Source organism: Rhinolophus sinicus, chromosome 16 (genome assembly GCF_057876585.1).
Source record: "Rhinolophus sinicus isolate RSI-liver-muscle chromosome 16, RSI-T2T, whole genome shotgun sequence".
In the NCBI taxonomy this organism is placed as follows: domain Eukaryota; kingdom Metazoa; phylum Chordata; class Mammalia; order Chiroptera; family Rhinolophidae; genus Rhinolophus; species Rhinolophus sinicus.
In genome coordinates, this window is record NC_142516.1 from 77,242,065 (window position 1) to 77,256,678 (window position 14,614).

At 38.2% G+C, this 14,614-nt stretch overlaps 1 protein-coding gene across 7 annotated transcripts in view; it reads right to left on the bottom strand.

Annotated features, from left to right (window-relative positions):
- The window catches only part of AOPEP (aminopeptidase O (putative)), a 348,549-nt gene extending 337,051 nt beyond the window's left edge, over positions 1–11,498 (bottom strand). For 3 of the 7 annotated variants that reach the window (XM_074330240.2, XM_019711974.3, XM_019711975.3), the window contains exon 1: positions 11,373–11,490. The gene's annotated coding sequence lies outside the window, so the exon portion shown is untranslated. Of the gene's footprint in view, positions 1–11,372 lie in introns of all 7 variants that reach the window. The other 4 variants (XR_012495672.2, XM_074330243.2, XM_019711970.3 and 1 more) reach the window with 3 other exon arrangements.
- Between the last annotated feature and the right edge of the window lie 3,116 nt (positions 11,499–14,614).

The window sequence follows — 14,614 nt, forward strand, 5'->3', positions numbered from 1 at the left end:
GGGAGTGGTGCTTGTTAAAAATGCAGATTCCTGGACACTATGTCACATCTACTAAGTCAGGATCTCTAGGGATAGGGGAGGGGCCATTAACCCACATTTTAAATAAGATGTCCAGGTAATTCTTATATACCCTAATGCTTCTGAACTACTTAGCTACTGGAACCAACTCTTGCTATCACAAAGTCATGAAAATAAGATTCTGACAGGTCACTGCATCTATAAAATGCAAAAACAAAAAGAATAATCATCAAGGAATATTTAAAATGAAAAAGGAGCAAGGTGAAAGCTCTCTTCCATTACAGCCTCGCAGAATTTAGATTCCAGTGTGGACTGCAGCTATGAACAGGGGGTATTCTGCACCTACAAGCACGGCGTCACCTGTTATATATCTACAGTGAAAACACCAGTACCTTTTCTGTCCTTCAGCTTAGCTTGAAACACAGCAAACTCTGTAAGAGGAGTGCCATTCCCATATAAAGATAAAAGGATGTTGCAGCATGCAATGAAGGTTTCACTCATTTTCTTTTCTCAACCTTGTGACTTTGCCACCACAATTAGGAAAGTGGCTCTCCACCACTTTGAATTGCCTGGGCCAGTGGTTTTCAAACTTGACGTGCATTTAGAATCCCCCACAGATCTTGTTAAAACAAACTACTGGGCTCCAAGAATTTGTATTTCTAACAAGTTCCAGGTGACACTGGCACTGCTGGCCCAGAGACCAGTCTTTAAGAACCATGGGCTTAATTGAACTGTGGCCTTCTCCCAGCCAGCACTATTTATGGTTCACTGTGGAGTTCAATGATGCTAAAAAATGGCTCCATCTGGCCAATGCTCTAACCACATGCTCTAGGGCATCCTGTGTAGGATTCTTGCTGCTCAGTATCTTCAAGAAGTTCCCACCACGCAAAAGTTGGAGTACGAGTGATAAGCTTGTCCTCTGTTGGCAACTCCAGGGATAAATGCCTTTCCTACCCTTCCCTCAGTTCCTGGCCTCTGTCTGACCTTACAGCACCCACTTCATATGCTGCATGGACAGCCTCTCTGTCTCTGTAGGAAACTAAATACTTAGGAAGAAGGGCAAGAGATCCCTCTGCTCCTGTCTTAGGGAACTACACTTCCTTTGGCTGGAAATCCAGACAGGCTCCTAACATTTAGTGATTTATTTGGTCATTGTCACAGGGCTACAGCTGTACAGACAAACTCAAAAGGAGTACTGCATCCAGAGGCAAAATCAGGTCAAGTACAAACTCAAAGATTCTTAGAAATCTAGGAAGCCTTCAGTTCTCAATATTTACATTCTGGCCTTTCATGAATAAATACAAAGGTTTCTCCATTCAGACAGGTCCAATTTACACACTACAATTGGGTGCCCCATTCTCTCTAAATGGCTTTCAAATCCAACTCATCAAAGTTTAAAATATACTCCCAATATCAGGTTCTAAGTGATGAACTGCTCATGTATGTAGTTCATCCTTCCCAAGGAAAGTGACTTCAATAAATTCCTAGAAACTGAAAAGCATTTGAGAGCAAGATAAGAAAATGCAATGGATGTAGCTTAAATAGCTTCAGAAGATCTTCAAGAGCTCACTTTTATTTTTATTTTATTTATTTATTTATTTTAAATTTTAAACTTTTATTTATTTTAAGTGTGTTTTTCCAGGACCCATCAGCTGCAAGGCAAGTCGTTGTTTCAATCTAGTTGTGGAGGGCGCAGCTCACAGTGGCCCATGTGGGGATCGAACCAGTAACCTTGTTGTTAAGATCACCGCTCTCTAACCAACTGAGCTAAGTCACTTATCTTTTAAATTTGAACATGTAAGTGACAGTTTGGGACCATGTTAATTAGAAAGTTTTAAAAATAAGGTTAAACAGTTTTTTGGGGGGTTTTTTTTGAGACTTTGCTATATGCTTAAGGAAAAAGTATAAACCTGGAGCACGGATACAGAACTACACCAATAGGGAAGGATGTTTTTAAGTGTTAGCCACAAACTGGTTACATGTTGCAAATACTGCAAAACATTAATCATTTACCATGTAGTGTAAAATATACGACTTTCTGAAATCGTTGTAAGAAAATGACTAAACACTGCATAAAATGTATGTAACCATGGTATCTCCAGAAACTAAGAGTCTCTTTATCTGAATCAAAAGTGTTGTTGTACATGATGGTCGAAGTCCTTCGGCAGCCATTCGCTCCAGCGTGAGCACTGACGAATCCTGGGTTTGTCCACGTACTGGGCATTGTTGCAGCCTGAGCACACACATCATTTAGTGTCACGTATAGAGAGCAACGATGGGATGTACTGCTGCCACCTTTTAAAGTACGACTTCTCCAACCAAATGTGTCTTCTGACATGTTTTCCTGTTTAATATGAATGTCCATTTTCATGGTTTGGAAAGAGCAACCCATTTCTCTTTTAAGATGCTAGATCCTAAACAGCCAAACAAAGCAGCTCCAAATGAAAATGTGGTTATCACTCTTTACTGAGGTAATAAACTAACTTTTTTCTTAGAAATCCTCATACTTATGTATGGAAATGAGGTCATAAAATATCTCTGCTAATCACCAATGGGGGATTTAGCTATCATAGGGTATTCCTTGATAGAAGCTGCTTTTTATACTATATCAAATTGGCCAGCTTCCATGAAATATAATTTGTGTGAGAATCAAGTAAAAATATCAAAGCTTTTAATGCCACCTACCTACTTCCTATTTTGCAATGACAACACTTGTGATATAATAACAAATCCTAGGTCAGCTTTTATCTGTGTAAGATTTTTTTTTAATGCTCTGTAAAAGAGGTGGCAGTTAATAGCCATTACTTATTTTTTAATTCTTTTATTTTTCAATTACAGTTGACATGCAATATTATATTAGTTTCAGGTGTACAGCATAGTGGTTAGACATTTCTATAACTTACAAAGTGATCCCCCAATAAGTCTAGTACCCACATGACACCATACATAGTTATTACCATATTATTGACTATATTCCTGTGCTGTACTCTACATTCCCATGACTACTTTGTAACAACCAATTTGTACTTAATCCCTTCCCCTTTTTCACCCATGCCCCCAACCCACTCCCATCTGACAACTATCAGTTTGTTCTCCGTATCTATGAGTTTCTGTCTGTTTTGTTCGATGAATAATGAATAACGAAGCTCATTAAACAAGGTAAAAGAGCAAGTTCCACTAAAAGTATAAATTAATCAAACACAGGAAATAGCGTTTAAAGGCACCTTCTACAAGTAGTTTGTGTCCTGCTCAGAGCCCACTGTAATCACTTCTCAGTCAACATTATACATGTATATAATTATGTTAAAAATAAATATGAAACAATAGAGAGCAAAAGAAACAAACAAACAAAAAACCTACTCACTTAATAAAAACAAGTTGGATCAATTCCATGATTTTTAAAAACACTACAGGAGGAAGAGACAAATTCAGGGAACTCATCATGTTAGAAAAGCAGCTGAGAAACGCTCAGTGGACGGAGTAAGGAAATAAACATCCAAAAAGTCTCAGTTCTAGTTTCACTTCAGAAACTCTTGGGCTGTTCTGTCCGCTACTGTTCCAACTTGCTCCGTAACTACAGGCTATTTTCTCTCTCTCCCAAAATTACCTACTCAGTGCCAACAACCTTCACTCCACTTAGCAAACCAATGGTCCATTCTTGACATTTTCATTACTTGGGTCAGCAACACCTCTGAAATATTTAATGTCCACGTCTAACCTCAGAACACGACCTCTTGTCCTCCCTGCTCTTTCTCTTGCTTATTCCCCAACTCTTACTTATTTCATTGAAACTCCAGTCATTTGGCTTTTCCATTGTCTCCAAGCTACCTGTTCCTTCTGACTCTAGTGCTTCCAGTCGGGGATGAGTTTGCCCCTCACAGGACATTCGGCAATGTCTGGAGACATTTTTGATTGTCACAATTGGAGGGACCAGCTACTGGCATCCAGTAAGTAGAGGCCAGGGACGCTAATCCTACACTGCAAAGGACAGTACCCACAGCAGAGAATTATAGATGTTTCTGAAGTTAAGAATCCTGCTCTGTGGCCTTCCTTACGTAATGTGGTTCATTTCTGCCTTCACTTTTAGAATATTTAACCTCAACTCTCTTGCCCTTTCATCCTCTGACACACCTGTTCTATAAAACCTAACCCTCAACTAACTGAATCATCCAAATTTTCTACTTCTAAACTTGGTGTACTGAGCTCAACAAAGGTAAGCAAATATCACACAGCCACGAAAATTGCTGTCACTACATATTCACAGATTCCAACCTCAGGGGGACTCTCAGCATTACCAGGCAGGCAACCCTTCATGTCTCTCTCTAGTCACCCCCTCATCTCCTGTCCCTTCCCCTTAGTGACTATTTGAAACTTCTCCCACTCCCCTCAATCCCCACCCCACCAAATCAACACTCAATATCAACAAATTGACCTGCTTCACTTAAGACGATTTGCTACCATCAGACAAGAACTCCCATATATTCCTTCCGCATACTATGAACTTATTTACATCTATTCTTACCCTTCTCCCCAGCCCTCCTCTGGGACCTTACGTCATCAACCATCCAGCCCTCTAAATCCTCTGCCTCAACTTCTTCCTCTTTCTCAGCTCATTTTACCTCAGAAATAAATGAATGCTCCAATCTCTTCTTAGCAGGAAAACAAAAACAAAAACACCCACAAATGGATCAAAACCCTTCCCTACTTCCACATCTCCCTCTCACTCTTCTCCCTCTCCTCATAGCCAAATTCCTTTAAAGAGCTGTCTTCACTTCCTAGCCCCATCACACTCCACCTCACTGTCAGGCCGCTGAGGGCTCACATCGCTACAACGCCACTGAAACTCCACATGGGGGCAAATGACTTCCTAGTTATCAACTTCAGTAGATTCTCTCAGCCCTTAATTTTGGAGCATTAATGCAAGTTACTAAACCCTTCTTAAAAGTCTCTCCTCTTTTGGTGTTTGCAACACCATTCTCTCCTCTGTATCTTCCTACATTTTTGGCAACTTCCTTCTCCCACTCCTTAGATGTTGGTGTGTCCTGTAACTCGACCTTCAATATTTCCCACTTGTCCATGCAATCATGCTCTGTCCACTTCAAATCCATATGCTCTGCCCTGATTTCTACGTTCTTCTAGTGAATGACAGCACCATCTACCCAGTTACCCAAGCTATAATCCTGGGGATCATCCCAGATCTTATTCTCACCTACACATAACTATCAATTTAAACTAAGTATCTCTTGGACCCATCGTATCAGGTCATTCTCTCTGCAGCCTGTCTAATTCAGGCCATTACCTCTCACCCAGAACACATTATTATAAGCATGATAATAAGTACATATGAGTAAAAAACTTGGGAGTCCCGTCTTAAAGTAAGGATGCTACACAAGTACAATGAGGTACGATCCCAAAGCACACAGAACACTGGTAGTCTTTTCTTAATGGATTATAATACCATATGAATATAAACAAATCATTTAATCATCCCAGGCTTCAGATGCTCAACTGCTGAATGAAGGATAAAAGACATATATCTAAAGATGCTTAGAACCCTAACACTCATTCTATAGCTCTATTTCTACCAGACATTACTCAAACAGTACATACCTCCAAATATGCACCATACTTGCTACAAACACAAGATATTGCTGATGCCAAATAAATGGGCTGATATATCTCCTTTGTGGCCAAAATATATCAAGCATATCCTGATTCCCATCAGTTTCAAAAACTAAACCCTCAGTTGCAAGTATCAAAGAAATAAATTTGTAAGCAAAAATAAGCCAAGAAAAAATCATAATGAAATTGATTATATATATAAAAATGCTCTTTCAAAGTAATTTCTTCAGAAATCAAGCAACGCAGAGTAATGAGTTAGCAACAAAATGAGTGTGCCATAAACTATTGTGACAGTCAATAACAATATTATGAACAAAAAGCTCTTTCTACGCACAAAACAGTAGTGTGAGAACTGTACAATGTCTAAAGTCAAACACCCACACAATATAGATGCAATATGAGATCATAAAAAGTTTCAAGTTCTGCTTTTCAAAGACAAGTCTCTCAGAGAAAGATAATATGAACTAAGCTGTGGGAATGCAGTCTGAATGCAATTAAAATGCTATCACCCGAATCAAATGAGAGGCACCTGTTTCCTTTTGAGTTTGGGTTCAGTTGCTCTTCCATTGCCTAAACTCAGAAGTAATGTTCTGTTTTAAAGATCATATGAAATGAGAGGATAGTGGAAGAGTGTAGGAGGGAAACAATTTACATTGCAAAGTTGATATTGACCTAAGGGTCAACCCAAAACTTAGGATAAATCAAATTTGGAGCCACACAGCCTGGGTTCAAATCCCAATTTCACCATCTACTAGCCTCATAATTTTAACAACGCATTTAATTTCTCTGTGCCTCAGTTTCTTCATCTGTGAAACAGAACGATAGTACCTACTTCACAGGTAAAGCATGTGGAACAATGCCTGGCATACTGTAAATACTATATAAATACTAGGTAATGTTATCATTATTTTTGTCCTTCCTATTTTTAGACAAAATATTACGTGAAAATAAAAATAACACCATAATGTATGTTCAAGTTCCAGTTTAACATTGTTACCAGGTATTTTGTTCTTAGTTTACTAACAATGTTATTTCGGTTGAGATTTCCATTCCTATTTTCTAGTAGCTCACAGTCAAATCAAATCACCAAGTATTAAGTTCATACCACATGAAATGAGAAGCATAAAGAGGCATAATTCACCTAAAAACAGACACGCAGATGAATGGAATAGAATACCAGTAGAGAGCACAGAAGTAAACACGCACACATATATGGTCAGTTAATTTACAACAAAGGAGCCGTAATATACAATGGGGAAAGGACAGTCTCTTCAATAAATGGTGCTGCGAAAATTAGACAGCCACAGACAAAAAAATGAAACTGGACCATTATCTTATATCATATACAAAAATTTACTTGAAATAAAGACTTGAACATAAGACCTAAGATGCTAAGCCTCCTAGAAAACATTGGTGGTAAGCTCCTTGACACAGGTCTTGGCGATTTTTTTTAAACTGACACCAAAAGCAAAAGCAAAAATGAACAAATGAACTACAACAAATTAAAAAGCTTCTGCACAGCAAAGAAAACCATCAACACAATGAAAAGACAACCTACTGAATGGGAGACAATATTTGTGAATCATATATCTGGTAAGGGGTTAATATCCAAAATATATAAACAACTCATACAACTCAATAGCAAAATAAACAAACAATCTGATTAAAAAGTGGGCAGAACATCTGAACATTTTTCCAAAGAAGACATGTAGATGCCAACAGGTACATGAAAAGATGCTCAACATCATTAATCATCAGGGAAATACAAATCAAGCCACCATGAGATATCACCTCACACCTGTTGGAATGGCTATCATCAAAAAGACTAGAAATAATAAGTGCATGCGGGTGAGCATGTGGAGAAAAGGGAACCCCCTTGCGCACTGTTGGTGGGAATGTAAATTGGTACAGCCACTATGGAGGTTCCTCATAAAATTAAAAATACAACTACCATATGATCCAGCAATTCCACTTCTGATTTATCCAAAGAAGAGGAAAACAGTGCCATGTTCATTGCAGCATTATTTACAATAGCCAAGATGTGGAAACAACCTAAGTGTCCATCAATAGATGAATGAATAAAGAAATTGTGATACATGTGGTCACACACACACACACACACACACACACACACACGATGGAATATTATTCAGTCATAAAACAATAATGAATTCTTGCCATTTGCAACAACATGGATGGACCTCAAGGGAATTATGTTAAGTGAGATTAGTCAGATAGAGAAAGACAAAAAATATGATCTCTCTTATAATATGTGGAATCTAAAAATAATTTTTTTTCAAAAATCAAGCACATAGATACAGAGAAGAGATTGGCAGTTGCCAGTGACAGAGAGTGGGGGCTAGGAGAAGTAAAATAGGTGAACGATTTTTTTTCAGTTTAAATAAATTTTAAAAGAAAGAAAAATAAAAAATAAGAGGATAATTCAATTTGCACCAAAAGTATAGCATATGCAGACATACTATGAAATATTATTGAGTCATAAAAAGACATGAAATTCTGATAAATGCTACAATATGAACTGTGAAAATATGCCAAGTAAAATAAACCAGACACAAAAGGATAGTGTATAATTCCATCTAGATAAGATACCTAGAATAGATAAATTCAGAGGCAGAAAGTAGAATAGGGGTCACCAGGGCTGAAACAGGGAAGGGGTATAGGGGAAGGTGATGGAACAGGGAGTTATTGTTTAATGAGTACAGAGTTTCTATTTGGGATGATTAAAAATGCTGGAAATGGATAATGGTGATAATTAAATGGTGTGAATGTTCTTAATGCCAACGAACTGTACACTTAAAAATGGCTAAAATAGTAAATAAATTACCACACCAACAACAAAAAATCTTTACAAAATATAGCCTATATTTTCAACAGGAAATTTTAACACGAGTACCAGCCTTAATGGTATTAAAATAAAGAACAGATCACTTATTCTCGAGTTCCTAGCTATGGATACCAAAGGAGTCCGTATCAATTCTTAGCTGGACTTGGTTTAAAATGTGCACCTGAAATGGAGACGTCTTATAATTTTCATAAGGTACATCATTTCACTTTATTGATAGAGCCCATTTTCTTTAGCTCCTTAAAGGGAGAGAGAAGGAAAGAACTATACTGAGTACAGCCTATACTATGTGCGGCCTATCCATAATGGTGTTTATATAAGGAGATATTTGTCCACAAAGAATCATGACAACATGAGTGCAAAAGCACACCTGTGCAGGGCACTATAAATGGACGTGTAACAACAGCTATTCAGTTCAAAAGTAGAGAGGGTTCCCATGTATTGGTAAAACCATAATTTAAACCACTGAAATATGCCCCAAATTCAAACAGAAATTAAAAGTCCATTATTTTGATACATAGAAAATGAAATATTTGAACTCTCAACTCCAAACATCCCAAGCAAAAGGTATAACGCATTACAAAAAACACAATAAAAGTGAATTTAACAGTGAATAAATTAACATTTTCCCAGAATGGCTTAGGATAAGGGATTCCAGTTAGGATAATTTAATTTTCTAGTAAACTGGTAATTACCATGTATTAAATATCATTCAAGTAATAACAATTTTCAAAGAACTAGAATGCACTTTTCAAAGAAACTAAGGTCAAAACCAGACTGATAATAGTATCAGCAAACACTCAATATGGCTCTCACAATATTGAGCCTGATTTGTTCTAAGCTCTTTACATATACTAACTCATTTTATCCTCAGAACAATCTTCTGAGAAAAGTATTATTATTCACATTTTACAAATGAGGAAACTGCGGTGCACAGGGGTCAACTACCTTGCCCTAGCCCACTGTCTTGCTAGCACATGGGAGAGCTAGGCCTTGAAACCTGGAAGTGTGATGCCCCAGTCCCTAGTTTTAATTGCAATGGTCTACCATTTCTTGGTGACATTAAGAAATGAACAACACAAAATACAGGCAAACTCTAAATGCAAAACAGTTTGGGGGTCAAATACAATAAAAGCTCTGAGGAAATCATATTACAACACAGGAGGACAATAAATGACATTCATAATGACTACTCTGAGACATAGGGAAGGTTAAAATATGTTCAATAAACTTAGTGTTTAAAAAGGAATTGTTTAGTGCACTTAAAATTTTTCCATCCAAAATAGTCAAAATATGATTTTCATTTCTAAAGAGGGAAAACTTTCAACTATCCAAAATTATTCATTCCCTGAGGGCTCCAAACAGAAGGGTTGGACAGAGCAATCTTATTTGCCATTTATCTCATTCTTAAAGATAAAGATGGTGCATGCACACGTGTGTGCACGCGCGTGTGTGTATCACAAATTAAGTTTTCCAGGTATTTGAATTCCAGGTATGAGAACTTAATACTAAAGATATTAGAAAGTGTCAAATAATTTGGATAGCTGAGTGAACAAACTCATAGAATTATGTGTGACTATTGTAAAAAGCCTAGAATTTTATCATTAACAGTAGTTATTTATTTTTTTCAAAGTACAGGCTTTGAAGTCATACACAAACCTGAATTTAAAGCCTGGCTCCACCATGTAGTTACTATGAATGTTTGGCAAGTTAATTTCACATCACTGAACCGACTCAGCTTCCTTCTCTGTAAATTGAGGGTAATTCCTAACTCACAAGGTTGCTGTGTGAGCGAAGGAGAAAACACAGGCAAAGTGCTGAACAGTCCCTGGGATATAGCACATCGTCAACAATAAGTGATTACTACTATTCCCTAAACTTACTCTACTTTGTCCTCCAAATCTAAGAATCAAATCTTACCAATTAGCAAGTCATTTGTTAGGCTTCTCAGAATTATATGAATAATGGAACGTACTAAAGGTACAATACAAAACCAAACCATCAAGATCAAAGGTTTCAGAATCCTGCTTGCTGCTTCTTCCATATCTATTCTGGTTGGTTTTGTGATAACCTGTATTCCTTTACCAACAATATGAATCCTATTATTTTTTGGCGGTCTCAACCTTCCTACTGGGTTTCTGTTGCTTATTTATTTTATGGTTACCTTTGCAAGGGTAACTGTCATTATTGGCTGAATACCAAAAAGAAATCCAGGAACAACGTACATTTTAATGAAATGTTGTAACTGTTCCATCCATCTCAACAGTTGATTGGATCCCATGTGAATCATTTATTATCACAACATATTTTGACATTACTGCGCCACCCCCTTACCCAACAAACACAAGCAGTACTGAGCAAAACTCCCGACTGACAAAGAACAAATGCTCTTTAGGTCACCAAGTTTTGATCCTCGGGGGCGGGGAAGCGGGGTGGTGGATGGGTTTTGCTGCAAGTGGAAATGAACAGAATCTGAAACTGTTTTGTCTGCTTAAACAAGACTGGAGTTGAGCCCTGCGGAGCTAGGAGGCAGGAGGAGAGGGTGAGATGGGCCTGGAGGCAAGAGAGGAAGGAGGTGGCAACTGCAGGATAAAGGAGGGTCTGTGCCACCGGAGAGAGGTGAGTCAGAGTCCATCACCACCCCGAGAGCGAGGGCGGAGGGAAGTGGCCGCTCAGCCCAGTACCCAGGACGGGTTCAGCCTCTAGGAGTCTGGGACGACTGAGAGGGAACAGGGACCCCAAGACCGAAGAAAGACCGCGGTAGGAGCGGGCTCCCGATCGCCTTCAGAACGGGATGCTACTGTCCCCACCGCCGTTGTGGCGCAGGAGTTGAGGAAAGCAGGGACCCAACAAGGAGCACACAGGTTACCTGTCTCAGCTGCCTGCCCAACGGTCTCCACTTCCGCAGACTCGGGGTTACTACGGGCTACCGGGCCACGCGCCCGTGACGTCATCCACGCGCGCCGGGATCGTCGCGGGCCTAGTCCAGCCCCTTGAGAAGAGCTGGATGGCAACGCCGCGGTGAGGTCTGCGCAGGCGCGGGCAGGGACGCCGCGAGCAGTTTGGTTAATTGGGGGGGTTGTAGGGTTGCCCTGTTACCCAATAAACTACTCCTAATTATAAAATCTTGTGGGCACTTAAGAAAAAGTGTTATTGAAATTCAAAAGTCCAATTTTTATTCCGTTTTTTCACTCTGCTTCTACTGTATATGACTGTTGTTTACATACTCATTCATTCCACCATAATTTATTAAAGTCCTGCTATGTACCAGTCAAGCACCTGACGGAATCTGGCACACAGTGGAGAGCAAAACAGACACTGTGCTGAACCTCATGTAGATTACTTTCTGGTAGAGAAAGCAAACACTGAGTCTCAACAAATCCATATGCCTTCTTAGAGATCATTAGTGTGTGAAAGGAAAATAAGTTGCTGAAAAACTAAAGAAGGGAGGCTGCCTTTTTAGTTTGAGATGTCAAAGAAGAGCCCTCTGAGGAGGCTCTGAACTGAGGAGAGAAGCAGTCAACTCTGCAACGACCTGGAGGAAGATGAACCAAGAGAAGGACCAACATGTTTGCGAGCTTTGGGGAGAAGACAGAATGTGATGCCTTTGAGAAAGTGAGAAAATAGGCTAGGGGCAGAATAGATGATGAGATCAACAAGGCAAGGAGAGACTTTCTAGGTCATTGTAAGGGGCATGATTTTTTTTGAAGTGTAATGAGAAGCCAGGGAAGAGTTTAAAACACGTGAGTGACAGGATCTGGTTTTATAAGATCACCCTGGCTGCTGTGTATAAAATGAACTATTGGAAGGCAAGAAAGGATGCAGAGAAAATAGTTGCTTTTGTAATGGTCAGGTAGGAAATGATGGAAATAAATGGACCAATATGAGGAATAATCTGGAGGTGGATATGACAGACTTGTTGATGTATTTAATAAGGGGGATAAGGAAAAGAAAGGTGTGAAAAACGCCTCCTCCTAAATTTTGGGCCTGAGCAAATAGCTGGATAACATAGTTAAAACAGTTTCTAATACTTCACAAGATTTGCTACTTCTCTTTTCAACCCTGGCCCGTTTTCTTCTTTGTTACCAAGCCCTCTTGGTTCTCCTCTTACCTTCCTGACCATCTCCCCTCAGTTTCCATTAGGGAGCTCCTCTTTCTTTTTCCTTAACTTTTTCACCCTTGATCTTCTTATGCTACATCATAAGCTGCAAATCCAAAAGGCTACGTGCCCAGGCAATGAACACAAAGGAGTGAAGCTAGTGGATAGAAAATATGGTCTCCCTACGCAGCTCCAGTTTGTTTTTGCCTACCAGGAATGCGAGCTCAGTGATGTCATATCCCCTCATTTTTAAAGAGAAATCAATATACAGCTAATTACATAAAATCTCCCAAATATTAAATGTTGGTCACTAAATCAAATTTTGTAAAACTTTTGAACAACAACAACAAAAAATGAAAACAGCCCTATATATGTGTAGGCCACAACTTTCCCTCCTTGGTGGATATTTTCCCAGGGTGGTGACTTGTCTACTTTCGTGTGACTACCACCTGTAAGCTGATAACTCTCATGTCTAACTCTGTGCAAAGCTTTAAAAATTTTCTTATTGAAATACGCAAATTCCGCTTAGGTGTCTAGTTGAAATCTCAAAGTTGACATCTAAAACTGAACTCATTATTTCCCCTCTTCCTTAAACCTAACCTACTCAAATATTCCCTGTCTCAGTAAACGGCATCAATACCCACCTAGTCACCCAAGCTTCAAATCCAGGATTATCTTAGATTTGTCCCTCTTCCTTGTCCCACTGTCCAACTAAACATGTCCTGACCTTGATCGCAATATTTTCACATCTGCCTGTAGACGCCATCCTTACTGATCACTTTGCTCAAGCATTCATTATTTCTCTTCCAACAAGTCACTTAACTTTTCCACACCTGTTTTCTCACTTGTAAAATGAGAGGATTCAATAAAGTGATTCCTAAGATCCATTCCATTTGTAATATTCTGTTTTATAAAGTCACTAAACATGTGAGAATAGTTGCCTAGAATTGTTCGTGAGTTTTTTGCCTTGCTATTTTAATACCAAGGATATTGTAACTAGATTGACAGGGAAAACTGGATTTGATGAAAGTAATCAATACAAAATGAAATTAACAGTGGCTAAAAACAGACATAGTTTTGTTAAAACTGTAAAAACTAACTGAAAAATAACTGCTGATTAGTAACATTGAAAACAGGGAAAATTGAGAAAAATAGACAGTAAAATTTATCATTTCTTAAAACTTAATGGAAAAAAATCTAATTTCCTTGACAAAATTTGATCTACAAAGTTTTTGTAGGAAAAAAATTGGTTTTGGATAATTAACACAAAAGAAAGCTCATAATGTCAGAAGCTCTAATGGCTATAATTTGTCATGGAGAGAAAAAAATAATACTGAATTATAACATCAGTGTAAGGTTTATATGTAAAAGAACAGGAATTGATTCCAGTGAAAATAATTTTAGTAAAATGATAAAAATGAGAAACAGTTGAACTGTAGTATAAATTTGATTTTTTAAAATGGCATTAAATTGGCGTGATGAAATTTCCTCCAGAAAAAACAAAAACCCTCTTTTTCACATTAAAGATTTCAAATAGAATTTTAAAGCTTGGATTGACATCAAGAGCATGGTAATTTCTGATATTTACAAGTTATAAAAAGTTGGTTTATATACAAGAGTTTTCTCATTTTGATGATCCAGGGTAAAAAGAACTCAGAAAACTGGAAAAGCATGCACTTAAAATTCCATATGTGGCAGTTAAAACAAACAACTAGAGCCAAGACAATAAACTTCTTGATATGAGCTATCAGGGTTTTCTGAGTCATTCATATAGTACCAATGATGACCATGCTTCAGCTGACACTTTGCGTTGTTATGTTTGTGCTCATAAGAATATAGATCCCCTTCCATTGTCTTTTTTTCTTTCCACCTGTTCTCATGGTTATGTAGGAAGAGTTACATTTTACAAAGTAAATTATTATGAATAATTGTAATTTTTTAAACGAGAAATTGATTTCTAGGATTTGACTCTGGTTTATGTCAAATACGGTGTGTTTTCTGTGAAGGATTCT